Consider the following 13753-nt stretch of genomic DNA (forward strand, 5'->3'; position numbering starts at 1 on the left):
TATAAGCTTTACAAAACTTTACATGCGTTACTTTTTTGTAAGTTATAGGCGTTACGAAGCGTACCATGCGTTCCCTTTTTGAAAGTTATAGGTTTGACGTGCGTTACTTTTTCGGAAGTTTTAGATGTTACAAAGCGTTAAATGCGTTACGTTTTTGTAAGTTATGGGCTTTACAAAGCGTTACATGCGATACTTTTTAGTAAGTTATAATCGTTACGAAGAGTTACATGCGGTACTTTTAAGTAAGTTATAGGCGTTACGAAGCTCTACTTCCGCTCCTGTTATGTAAATTAAAGGCATTACGAAGTTCTACATGCGATACTTTTTTATGTTATAAGCGTTACAAAGCGTTACATGCGTTACTTTTTTGTAAGTTATAGGCGTTACTAAGCATTACATGAGTTACCTTTTGGAAAGTTATAGATGTGACATGCGTTACTCTTTCGGAAGTTATGGGCTTTGCAAAGCGTTACATGCGTAACTTTTTGTAAGTTGTAGGCATCACGAAGCGTTGCATGCGTTACTTTTTGTGTAAGTTATGAATGTTATGAAGCGTTACGAAGCATTACTTTTTTGTAATGTAGTCGTTACTTTTGAGTAAGTTATAGGTGTTACGGAGCGTTAAATGCGTTAGTTTTTTTTAGAGTGACCGGCGTTACGAAGCGTAACATGCGTTACATTTTTGTAAGTTATAGACGTTATGAAGCGCTACTTGTGTTCCTTTTGTGTAAATTAAAGGTGTTACGAAGTGTTACGCACGTTACTTTTTTGTATATTATAAGCGTTACATGCGCTACTTTTTTGTAAGCTGTAGATGTTACAAAGCGTTACATGAGTTATTTTTCGACAGTTATAGGCATTACGGTGCGTTACAAAGCGTTTTTTTGTTGTAAGTTATAGGCGTTACGAAGTGTTATACGCATTACTTTTTCGCAAGTTATAGGCTTTTGAGTATGTTATAGGGTTTACAAAGCGTTATATGCGTTTCTTTTCTGTAAGTTATAGGCGTTACAAAGCGTTACTTCGTTGTAAATTGTAGTCGTTACGAAGCGTTACATGCGTTACTTTCTAGTAAGTTACAGGCGTTGCGGAGCGACACGAATCGTTAGTTTTTTGTAAAATAAAGGTGTTACAAAGCGTTACATGTGCTGCTTTTTGTAAGTTAAAGGCGTTACGAAATCTTACATGCGTTACTTTTTTGTAAGTTATAGTCATTACGAAGCGTTAAATGTGTTACATTTTTGTAAGTTATAGATGGTACAAAGCGTTACATGAGTTTTTTTTTCGTAAGTTATAGGCATTACGGTGCGTTACAAAGCGTTTTTTTGTTGTAAGTTATAGGCGTTACGAAGCGTTACAGGCGTTACTTTCTAGTATGTTATAGGCGTTACGGAGTGTTATTTTTTGTATGTTAGAGTCGTTACGAAACGTTACATGCATTACTATTTTGTTAGTTATAAACGTTTCAAAGTGTTACATGCGTTACTTTTTAGTTAGTTATAAAGATTACGAAAGCGTTACATATGTTACTTTCTGGTAAGTTATAGGAGTTACGAAGCGTTGCATGTGTTACTTCTTTTGTAAGTTATAGGTGTTATGAAGCGTAACATGCAATACTGTTTAGTAAGTTATAGGGCGTTATGTTACTTTTTTGTATGTTAAAGGCGTTACGAAACGTTACATGGGTTAGTTTTTTTTAAAGTTATAGACGTTACGAAGCGTTACATGCGTTACTTTTTTTAAATTATAGATGTTACGAAGCGTTACAGGCGTACCTTTTATGTAGGTTTCAATCGTTACGGAGCATTACGAAGCATTACTTTCTAGTAAGTTATAAACGCTACGAAGCCTTACATGTGTTACTTTTTTTAGACAGGCGTTTCGAATGTTAAAAACCATTACAAGGGTTAGATTCTTGCGGTAAACGAGCTACGATGCGTTACTTTTCAAGAAATTATAGGTGTTACGAGGCGTTGCATGCGTTACTTTTTTGTAAGTAAGTGAGTAAGTTAAAGGCGTTACAAAGCGTTGTGAGCGTTACATGCAAAACTTTTTATATACTTGTAGGCGTTATGCAGCGTTACATTTTTGTAAGTTATGAACGTTACGAAGTGTTACATGCGCTTCTTTATGTCTTTAACTCACAAAAAAGTAGCGCATTGTACTATTCGTAACGCCTATAGCTTATAAAAAAGTAATTTTTTACATGTTATAGGCGTTACGAAGAGTTAAATGCGTTACTTTTTTGTGAGTTAAAACATAAAGAAGCGTTACATACGTTATTTTTCAGTAAGTTATTGGCGTTACGAAGCGTTACACAGGTTACTTTTTTTGTGAATCATGGGCGCTACGAAGCGTTATATGCGTTACTTATTTGTAAGTTACAAGCTCCTCCCGAAATCAGAAACGGAAACCTAAAAAAATTGAGAAATAATATAAGACTGTTGATGCTGTACATTACACCGCGAGATAGAGGTTTTGAGAGCTATACATAAAATTGTCAGTGGATCCAGCGCATACTTAGGGTAACAGAGGTATTTTGGCCACTTCATATATTTTGGCCCACCTAACAAACTGTATGGATTTAATCGATGTTAAGTAACTCATGTTGCATCAATTTGAAGCTAATCACATTAAATTACCTATTGTGGAAGGATTTTTCAAAGATATTAGAGCATTTGGTGGATATTTTTAAAATCAATCTTAAAGTGGGCCAAAATACCTCTGTTACCCTATTTAGGGCTAGAAAAACGAACGCAAGCGCATTTCGAGTACATGTTTGGCTGAATCCATTATTATACGCCAGCCAAAGAACAGAAAGATTATCCGACAATAGTCGTGAAGTCAGCACGAGAAGTGCTGTGAGTGCAGCGGCACGAGTGCATCGAAGGGCGCCTCAATGGGACGGAAAGATGTGTCAGTTTTTTGGGAGGATCGGCATAGTAACTTTTGGAGGACCCTCGTTCACCTAATTTGGCTTCCTCGTACTATTATCTGTGCGTTCAAACGTTAATTTATCTGAGAAATTTATGTGAGTTCCGTTTTGGAATTTCTAAGTAAATTAGTATGACCATCTACTAATGTGACCTATAAATTTAGTTCTCCACGATTCCGCTGTGCTACTCTATGCTGTGAATTGTCGTCATCAGTGCTGTAAAACTTCATTCAATTCAATTGAAACTGAATGTGGAACACATTGACGATCAGTTGATCTCTTGAAGTAACAAAATATCTTCTTCAATTGTATGAGAGCGGCCTTCAAATGAGGTTCGTGTAAACATTCGAATTGGTTCAAGATAATAAATGAAAGACAAACCAGATAGCTGAAATATCAATCACAGAATACACATAAATTAATTGTTTCTTCCTTCAGTTTTCATTTTTAATACTTTACTGCATTTATAATTCTATTCGTTCGAACTTGCTCACTACCAAGAGCGAAGGCAATGAAGGAGCTACACTACTTGGGACTCGAAACTGAGCAAGCAAAACTTCAAACGATTAGGTACGATTATTCAACTGACGCTGAATTTCGGGAGCTTCACTTAAAAATGGCAGCAAAAGTCAAGTGAATTAGTAGGGATATGCTGACGGTCAGCGGCCATACATTTCATTTTCATCTTATATTATTCGATTGAAAATGAAATTTTACCGCACTGGTCGTCATCATCAGTAACTTTATTTTTTTATCTGAGGGCCCTAATTACGTTCAGTGATTTCATTACAACCTTTTTATTTTTGGGAATTTCACAATCGATTTCGAAGAGTGTAAAAGAAACAACAAATAAGCTTATTTCGTGTCGTAGCAACTAAAAGTCCTCCGATGTTGCGTTGCCAGATACTTTATAACTCTACACGATTATTTCGTCTACTCAAAACTATGCTATTATTATTTGTATTTGATTTTAGTACTACTTTTAAATAATACACGGATCTACCAACGTGCTCCTAGACTACCATTGAACAAACCGATAGTCGCACTTCGATAAACTCCCACTTCCATTCCAAATCACATTTCATCGAAGGAACCTAAAATAGTTCAAATCGTTCCTCACCATGCTAACGCAATGCTAGGCTGCGTTCTGGCACATAAACACAAACTTTGCTGGACCAGCTGTGAAGCGTCGCCTCACGAAGGATTGCAAAAATCCCAGCCGAACGGCACTCACCAATACATCGTTCCGCAGGGAACGAAACGATAGAAGGAAGCGCATTTTGCCAGAGCATTACATCAGGCACTGACCAAGGTTTGTCGATAGTCAAACAGGTAATGCTCCCGACAGGTACTGCCGGGTGGTGGTGCGCCGGACTGTCTGCGCATTTCGCGTCATCCGAACCCGACGACTCGGTTCTCGTGCCGAGCGAGAACCGGAATGCACTGGGCCCGATCCTGACCTTTTCTCCCGGTTCGCTGTCACTGCTAGAAGGTAGTTTCGTTCAGGCTGTAGACCGCGTGTGACGTGGAGTGTGCGCTCGATTTGCGGATCCAAGCGGTTCTTGTTTGCGGATTCGGGGCTCCGATTTCTCGATACCCTCGGTGAATGTTGTTCGAAAGTGTGGATTCTGTGAACTGTCGTGTACTTTTTATTTCTCTTCTTTCCCCACGTCCCATTTGCACCCAGGAAGGGTGTGGAACGGAATGAAAAGTCGTAGACTTTCGTCAGTTCCGGTGGGTAAAGTTCGTCCGTAATTTAGAGATTCCATCAGGTATCCGAATTCGGTAATGGCCAACAGCACCCTGTGACAGTGCTGTTGCTGTGGATACGAAATAGGGAAATATTGTGACAGCTGGTGGCTGACAAAAGTTGGAGATGATGCAGTGAATGTATGCCGCAGAAGGATTTACTAAATCCGATGTGCCGACCGACCGACCGCTCAATTAGCGTAGTGTTTCTGAAGGGGGGAAAGAAAACATACGTTTCGTCGGTGTCGAAGCTAGTTTGAAAGAGGATGTTACTGTTACTGCAGATTACGACGGTGTAGATCAAAGAACATCCGATTTGTATTTCAATAAATTTTTCATTCAACTTGGATTCCGATAAGAAGAAAATACCCCATAGCGTGCCCCTGGATTCGAAGAAGTGGAAAAACCAAAGTTGTTTTTTTTGCGTGTGCGTGTACGGAAAAAGCCTGCTGTGAGTAGAAAGCTGTAAAACTGCTCTAATCCCTGTTCCCGGTTGAAGCATAAGTGGGAGGTCGATTCGGAGAAAATCAATCGAAGCAGGCATCCAATCGTGTTTTGTAGATTCCGAACTTGTTCTGTACTGGCACGTGGTTCGATGCTGCTCCTGCAACAGTGAAATTGTTTTATTGTAGCCGAGTGAAGTGAGTGAAAAAAAAACGTACGTACGTAAATCCTTAATCAGGTTAGTTTCGGTCTCTAAAAAGGATACAGAGAAGAAGGTGTGCGGGAAAGGGTCGGTGCCGAAGCCGGAGGAGCGTTTTTGTGTCGAGTGAAAATTTGTTCAGCACCGGATTTACCGGCATTTAACCGAGAAGAAGAAGAAGAAGAAAAGTACAACTCATCCTTGGAAGGGAGGTTCCTTCGGTGATTTTGTGAACAGTTTGCGCTCGTAGCGCCCAACCCGACGGACCGACCGAGTTTGCCACCTTCGTCAAACGCCAGAACACTTGCAGAACATGTGAGTATCTCGCCAAAATCTCGCCTTCGTTTCGGCTTCTTGTCGGCCTGTTTCTTGTTTTTTTGCCATCATTAGGGAGGGAACATTTTCATACGGACGATTTACTCTACATGTGCAGGGTTGATTGACGAACGGCTTTTCCGCCGAGGTCGAGGCATGTGTAACAAAACTACCCGAATTTTTTTTTTTCGTCAAAAGTTAGCTTTCCATTTCGGGATAGTATTTAGTGTGCGAAGTACGGAAGGGGAATCTATGCGCTCCCGCTCGGAAATCCGGACCGAGAAAGGTTGCTACCGAATTCTTCTGCGTTTTTTTATCATTTCGCCATCCCGGAATCAGGATCCACGTTGTCGGCACGTCAAACCCGTGGTCGCTTCAGAAGCAGAGACGAGTGAAATGCGGTGAATCTGTGTGGAAAATTCTAACTTTTCTTTTCCACCGCTCTGATGGGTGTTTTGATGTGCTGCGCTCACAATTGCCGTAGCCCGTAGGTGTGCCTCCGAGTTCCTTCTGTACGTTTCACGTTTTCCCGTACTCGACGACGATGGTTTGAAATAGGTCGGAACAGGATGGGAAGATCATTTGAACTGGATTTTTGGGTTTTGCTGGGTGCTGTTTGGAGCCCAAACCCGGTTGCGAGAGAAGAATGGTTTGGGCATGATACATCGCCCATCAGCTGCATCAATATGTTCTGTTCAAATGCATGTTTCGGGGCGATAGCATTCAATCAATGCTTGCCAATCAATCAATCAATTGTAAATTATTCATTATGTGATTTATGCCGTAGGGGAACTAGATTTATTTATTTCATGTGAATATAATAAACATTCCTATTTTGGTCCTGCTGGTTGTTCAAAAGAACATTCAAAAAAATCATTTAACATCATCATTTTAACAAAAACTACATGGATCAGCCCCATGGAGTTGTTCGAGCTATTGAAGAATCCAACCAACTCTTTTGCGATCGCAGCGCTGCCCGAGTGGTGAACTTTGAACTAAGCGATGGTGATAATTTTCAGATTTTGCTTGAAAATTCGAACAAAATGCAGGGTTTTTATTATTTTTTCTTATGAATCGAATACTAACATACAAAAAACGTGTGAAAAATTGGTAAAAAAAATCGATCATTAATGATTCAGTAACTTTCCGTGGTATGTTTGATTGATATTTATGGAGAAATCGTAACATGAAATACCAAATTCGAAGAAGTGAGGTTGGGTACTGTTTTCATATCTGAGATATTCTTTGTTTTTTGGGTTGGATTTTGAGATTAATTGACAAATTATGATCAAAAGTTTTATGACTAGTCTATTTACTCATGTTTTATCATCTAAATTAAATCTGTATGTGAACTGAAAATTTCAAATTTCATCCGAGATTGTCAAGAGTATAGGACAATTTGAAATCGTATGTTTGATGACAACACGTGAATAATTGTTTTTCTTACCCATATTTGTAAGGTTCTGCCATTTGCATTCTTTCAAACTCAAGTAAATTGAAAAAATCGTCAAAAATTTTTCTAAATACATGGGATAAGTCAAAACAATCACCACAACGCTATCTCGTGGTGTCCACGCTGATTTGATTGTTCAATTGATGTGAAACAAGACAATTAAAAATTTTAATATTCGATATTTTCAATCTAACAGTTCAATCAATCTAAAGTATGCACAAATCCACAAATGATTAATTAGGAACTAACATCGTACACACAAAATCAGAACATAAACTCTGTTTGCCTTGATTTGTATTTGTCTTGTATCCGATGGAACTATATCAATAGCCCAAATATATGCAATTATATCTATGTGCTTTTTTTCTAAATAACTATTTATTGGAATATGAGTTAAAATTAAATTATTAAGATTTAAACTGGGTGTTCAGCCACAAGTGGTGACTTTTCAGCCCTATTATATATATGATTTGGTTATTACCATGAGGACATCATTTGCTTCCGCAATTCTGAGATTTTTGTGTAGGGAAAATTCTAAACCTACTTGTATTGTGTAATGGGGAAAAGGAACTTATATACTAACTTACTAACTAATACAGAGAGCGAATCGATTCAACTGGAGATTGCATCGATTTTTGTTGGAATTTGCTTATAATATTATGTGACATTACATCTAATGGTTCTATATTTGTGAGTCTGTGTAACTCATTTGTGCTAAACCAGGGAGGACGCTTCAAAATCATTTTCAGAATTTTATTCTGAATCCTTTGAAGCGTTTTCTTCCTGGTGGAACAACAACTTGAACAAATTGGTACTGCATAAAGCATGGCTGGTCTGAAAATTTGTTTATAAATTAACAATTTGTTTTTTAGACAAAGCTTAGAATTTCTGTTTATAAGAGGATATAAGCATTTAATATATTTATTACACTTTGCCTGGATTCCTTCAATGTGATCCTTGAAAGTGAGATTTTTGTCATACGTTAAACCTAAGTATTTGGCTCGAGCAGACCACGTCAATTCCAAGCCATTCAATTTGAGAATGTGATTATTGTTTGGTTTAAGAAAAGAAGCTCTTGGCTTATGAGGAAAGATAATTAATTGCATTTTTGCTGCATTTGGTTTAATTTTCCATTTTGACAGATAATCACTGAAAATATTTAAACTTCTTTGTAGGCGACTGCAGATCACTCTTAGATTTCTACCTGTGGCTAACAGACTTGTGTCGTCACAGAATAGCGATTTCAGACAACCAACGGGTAAATTTGGAAGATCAGAAGTGAAAATATTATACAAGATTGGAGCTACACTCGAACCCTGCGGAACACCGGCTCGTACGGGTAGCAATTCAGATTTACGATTCTGATAGCTAACCTGAAGAGTACGATCAGTTAAATAATTTTGAATCATTTTGATCAAATAAATAGGAAACTGGAAATCGGACATTTTTGCTATTAAACCTTTGTGCCAAACACTGTCGAATGCTTTTTCTATGTCTAGAAGAGCAACTCCAGTGGATAACCCAGAAGATTTATTAGCTTTTATCATGTTCGTAACTCTGACAAGTTGATGAGAAGTTGAATGTTCATGACGAAATCCAAACTGCTCTGGTAAAAAAATTGAATTCTCATTTATATGAGACATCATTCTTAACAAGATAATTTTTTCAAAAAGTTTACTGATAGAAGAAAGTAAGCTAATTGGTCGATAACTTGATGTTTCAGCTGGGTTTTTATCAGGTTTGAGGATAGGAATTACTTTAGCGTTTTTCCATCTTTTTGGGAAGTAAGCTAATGGAAAACACTTGTTGAAAATTTTAACCAGGAGTCTCAAGGCAACATCGGGAAGATTTTTAATAAGAATAATAAAAATTCCATCATTACCAGGAGCCTTCATGTTTTTAAGTTTCCTAATAATTGATTTAATTTCATCAAAATTCGTCTCAAAAAATGTCATCTTGTAATAACACTTCAGTTGAAATATGCTCATATTTCAGTGAGACTTCATTTTCAATAGGACTCACAACGTTCAAATTAAAATTGTGGACACTCTCGAACTGCTGAGCAAGTTTTTGAGCTTTTTCGCCATTTGTAAGAATTATTTGATTTCCTTCCTTGAGAGCAAGAATTGGTTTCTGAGATTTTTAAAGAACCTTAGAAAGTTTTCAGAAAGGTTTAGAATATGGTTTAATTTGTTCAACTTCTTTAGCGAAATTTTCATTTCGCAAAAGAGTAAATCTATGTTCAATTTCTTTTTGTAAATCCTTGTTTTTCATAGCAGGATCACGAGAACGTTGATATTGTCGAACATTCTTCAACCGAATGAGCAGTTGAAGATTGTCATCGATGATAGGAGAATTTAATTTAGATTGAGCTTTGGGAACTGAAAGATTTCTAGCTTCGATAATATAATGATTCAAATTATCAATTGCTGTGTCGATGTCCGCAGAATTTTCTAAAATAGTTTCATGATCCACATGATTTTCAATGTAGGATCTGTAATCCAACCAATTAGCTCTATGATAGTTGAATATAGAACTAATAGGATTAATTATAGCTTCGTTGGAAAGTCTGAATGCTACAGGAAGATGATCTGAGTCAAAGTCAGCATGTGTAATCGGTTCACTACAAATGTGACTTTGATCTGTTAGAACCAGATCAATTGTAGACGGGTTTTTCACGGAAGAGAAACAAGTCGGATTACTGGGATGAAGAACTGTGAAGTAACCAGCTGAGAGTTGATTATGAAGTATTTTACCATTACTGTTATTTGGCCTACAATTCCACTGGACATGCTTAGCATTTAAGTCCCCTATTACGAAAAATTTCGGTCGATATCTTGTGAGTTTTTGCGAATCGCCTTTAAAGAAATTTAATTGTTCGCCGGTGCATTGGAATGGCAAATATGCTCCAGCGATGAAATAAATTCCATGAATGGTTTCAACTTCGATTCCTAAGCTTTCAATAACTTTAGTATTGAAAGAAGGTAAAATTCGATGTTTAATTTGCCGTTGGACAAAAATGGCAACTCCACCACCCATTCCAGTAAACCTGTCAAATCGATGAACCACATAATGTGGATTACTTTTCAATTTGACATTGGGTTTAAGAAAAGTTTCTGTCACAATGGCGATATGAATTTTGTGAACTTTGAGAAAATTATAAAATTCATCTCCACTTGTTTTTCAAAGATCGAGCATTTCGATTTAAAATATTCAAATAATTATTTAACATCCCTGTTAAATTTTAAATTTATTATAATATTATTTGCAAATTGCCATCCCACTTGAAATGTTTCAAAAAGTGATGAAGTCTAATTCATTCGGATGATCATTTGAAAAAGTTGATCTTGTAGGTAGATCATTTTATTTTCAGTTATATCGCCTAAATCAACTTCATTTAAAGAAGCGAATGGCATTGAAGGAATATTGGTAGGTAGACTGCCATTAGACGAAGATGATTTGGCCGATCTACCTATTAATAAATTGTTTTCGTTAGAAGATGAACTGCAAGACGTTCCTGTGTTTTGATTATTGACATTAATTACAGAATTAAATGGTAGATTTCTACCTGTTATACTAGCGTAACTGACATTAGAAGAAGATGATGACGAGGTCGATCTACCTGTCAATAAATCATTTTCGTTAGAAGACGAATTGTAAGGCCTACCTGTTTTGTGTTTTAAATTCGAAGAAATAAGTGCCTTAGAAGAATTAGGCGTGGCATTTGTAACAGTTTTTTGATTTACAGGTATGTTCTGTAAATTTAAGGTCGTTGATTTGACTTGTTGTCTAAGCGAACGAGCGTTTAAAATTTTTTCCCTGACAGGACGTTTCAAATAATTGGATTTATGATTTCCTTCGCAATTTGAACATGAAAATTTATCAGTGGTTTCATTCATTGGACAATCGTCTTTCGAATGCGATTTACCACAATTCAAACACCGTATATCCATATGACAATTTTTGGTTCCATGGCCGAAGCCTTGGCAACGACGACATTGCGTTAAGTTTGCAATACCATTATGCCGTTCATAATGTTCCTAATGAATTTTAATGTGGGAAATGAAACGTACTTTTTCTAAAGTTTTCAAATTGTTTACATCACTTCGATTGAAGTGTATTAGGAAAAGTTCATGGGAAATTCCAGAGCGTGGTGTAGAAGTACCATTCGCTCTTTTTTTAGTATTACTTGGGAAGGGACAAAACCAAGCAATTCTTTTAGTTCATTTTTAATTTCATCTGTACTTTGATCATTTGATAAGCCTTTCAAGACATCCTTTTAGGGTCTGTCTGATTTTATATCATATGAATAAAATTTCTTTCTCGGACAAATATCGAATAGTACGTTCATAATCTTCCAATCCATCAACCAAGACTCGACATTCTCCTCTTCGTCCGATTTGAAATGAGACTTTTACTTCCGGGAGAAAAGTAGAAAGCTCAGTACGGAACGCTTTGAAGTCGGAAATCATCACCGTCACTGGTGGCATAGATTGTTGTTTCTTCCCAGAACGACAAGCTTCCATTTTGGGAATTTTTTAAGAACTTTCTTCTATGTCACTACAATCGGATTCAGGAAGAATCTCGTAAATATTGTTAGACGAAATAGAATCAACGGAAGGGAAATCCGTCCGTTGTCTTTTATTTTTACATTCAGATTCTATAAGATCGTGAATGCTATTAGAAAAATGTTGAATAACGGATTGTGATTTATTCCGTATTGAATTATTTTTAGCCTTGGGCTTGTTGCCTTTCCGGTTGGACGCAGGCATTTTTGAAATGAATAAAATTTGAAATTAAATTAACTAGGCTAAATTAGTCTTCGATTAGACTCCTAGTTTGGAAAAGTCTTGATAAAGACTGATTTTGTGGAAGTCTTAATAAAGACTGATTAGTTCGAAGAATAGTTCTTTGAATAGCTAGCATTAAAAAAGGCTGATTAATTTCTTAGTCTTGAAAGAGACTGATTATGTTAGAATATCAATCTTTGTATAGCCTTGAGAAAGTCTGACTAATTGTTAGTCTTTAAAAAGTCTGTTAGTGATTCAGGTAGCCTTGAAAAAGACTGAAGCCTTGAATCAATGAAACTCTAGGTAGCCAGTAAAAATTTCCAGGAGCCAATTCCTGAATTCAGTTTCAGGAATTTATTTCTGAATTCGAATTCGAATTTAAGTTTTATATTCAGTTTCTGAGTTCATTTCCAGAATTCAGATTAAAAATAGTGGAATTGAATTCGGAACTTAGGAACTAGAGACTGATTCAGGTTCGGAATACAAGTTCAGTATTCATTTCAGAATTAAATTATTATCATTCAGAATTAATTCTGAAAATGAGTTCATTTCCAGAATTCTGGAACCAAATTCTTGATATTGATCCCGAACCTGAATTTTGCAACTGATGTAACGAATTCAGATTTTTGATTTAGTTCCAGTCATACTTTAGTTACAATTCTGAAGGCGAAGCAGTTAAAATTACAAAATTCATACAAAATTCATACAAAATTCATACAATTAATACGAGCGATTGTTCGAAAGTGTGAAAGAAGCATGTCAGTTTTGTTCGTATTCACGTCCTCCAGCCATGAATCTGACATTACCAACCCGATTTTTTTTCTCAAAATTCATTTTTTTCCTTAATTCATCCATCTATTTCTTTTCCGTCGGCCTGTTTCTCATTTCCAATAATGGGAAGTAAAGGGAACAGAGTCAAAGACAGCTTCTTACAAGATCTTACGGCAAACCCAAAACAAATTGTTAACAAATAATATGTGTCGGTTTTGGTAACGGTTTCCTATTTCATCTGAGCATCCCTTCATCTCATAACTTTGAACATTAATCATATCTTTCAACGTACCTGAATCAACCGGTGAAATGCTTTAAAGTGTTTATTATAGCTATTGTCATACTTTCCCATTGAAAAGGGTTTCAAATCTTTCAGCGATCGTTATTTTCATTCAAAAATATATTCACTTTCCAATTTAGGAAACATTTCCATCTCAAGTTTTAGAGTTCGTCTTGTTTCTGAATATTTACAAATTGATTCATCTCAAAACATGATCACTATTCCATATAATTGCACTAGTATTCGATGTTGGATGAGTTCATAATTAGTCATGTTGACTTTTCACTCGTTTATTCAATGATTGAAAACTTCTAAAGTTACCCGCTAAGCAATAAAAAACCTTCAAACATATTAGATGAAAATTTACACTTAACTCACTTGATTGTGCTTTGTTTTCATTGCATTTCGTATCGCCAGGTTGCCAAGTTTTCTCATAATGTTATGAGCAAAAAAAATAGTTTTCCTTCTTTAAATTAACATCAACAGGTATTTTTTGTTATCCGTGATATTAGTTTCATTATAGTATTGATATTTATATTTCAATGCAACTGTTTTGGCTTCGGATATTACTAGAAAATGCGCGTTTTATACGAATTAAATAACCATTATGGCGAATCTAGTAGCACTGGTTTCATTCCGATATATGTCAACATAACGCTGTTAAGTGTGTGTGTGTTTCATCGGCTGTACATCTGTTAGTGATGTCTAATTTTTCGTATTAATCGATTATTAGGTATTCGATTAATAAAAGAGAAGTCGATTAGTGTAATGGATTACTATTAAGCATTAATCGATTAGTGCAATTAATCGATCAAAT

The 13753-nt window shown here is 36.2% G+C and overlaps 1 protein-coding gene across 3 annotated transcripts in view; it reads left to right on the forward strand.

Annotated features, from left to right (window-relative positions):
• Positions 1 to 4445: 4445 nt before the first annotated feature.
• The window catches only part of LOC131425728 (uncharacterized), a 771700-nt gene continuing 762392 nt past the window's right edge, over positions 4446 to 13753 (forward strand). For all 3 annotated transcript variants that reach the window (XM_058587827.1, XM_058587828.1, XM_058587826.1), the window contains exon 1: positions 4446 to 5642. The gene's annotated coding sequence lies outside the window, so the exon portion shown is untranslated. The remainder of the gene's footprint in view (positions 5643 to 13753) is intronic.

This window comes from Malaya genurostris, chromosome 1 (assembly GCF_030247185.1).
Source record: "Malaya genurostris strain Urasoe2022 chromosome 1, Malgen_1.1, whole genome shotgun sequence".
Lineage (NCBI taxonomy): Eukaryota > Metazoa > Arthropoda > Insecta > Diptera > Culicidae > Malaya > Malaya genurostris.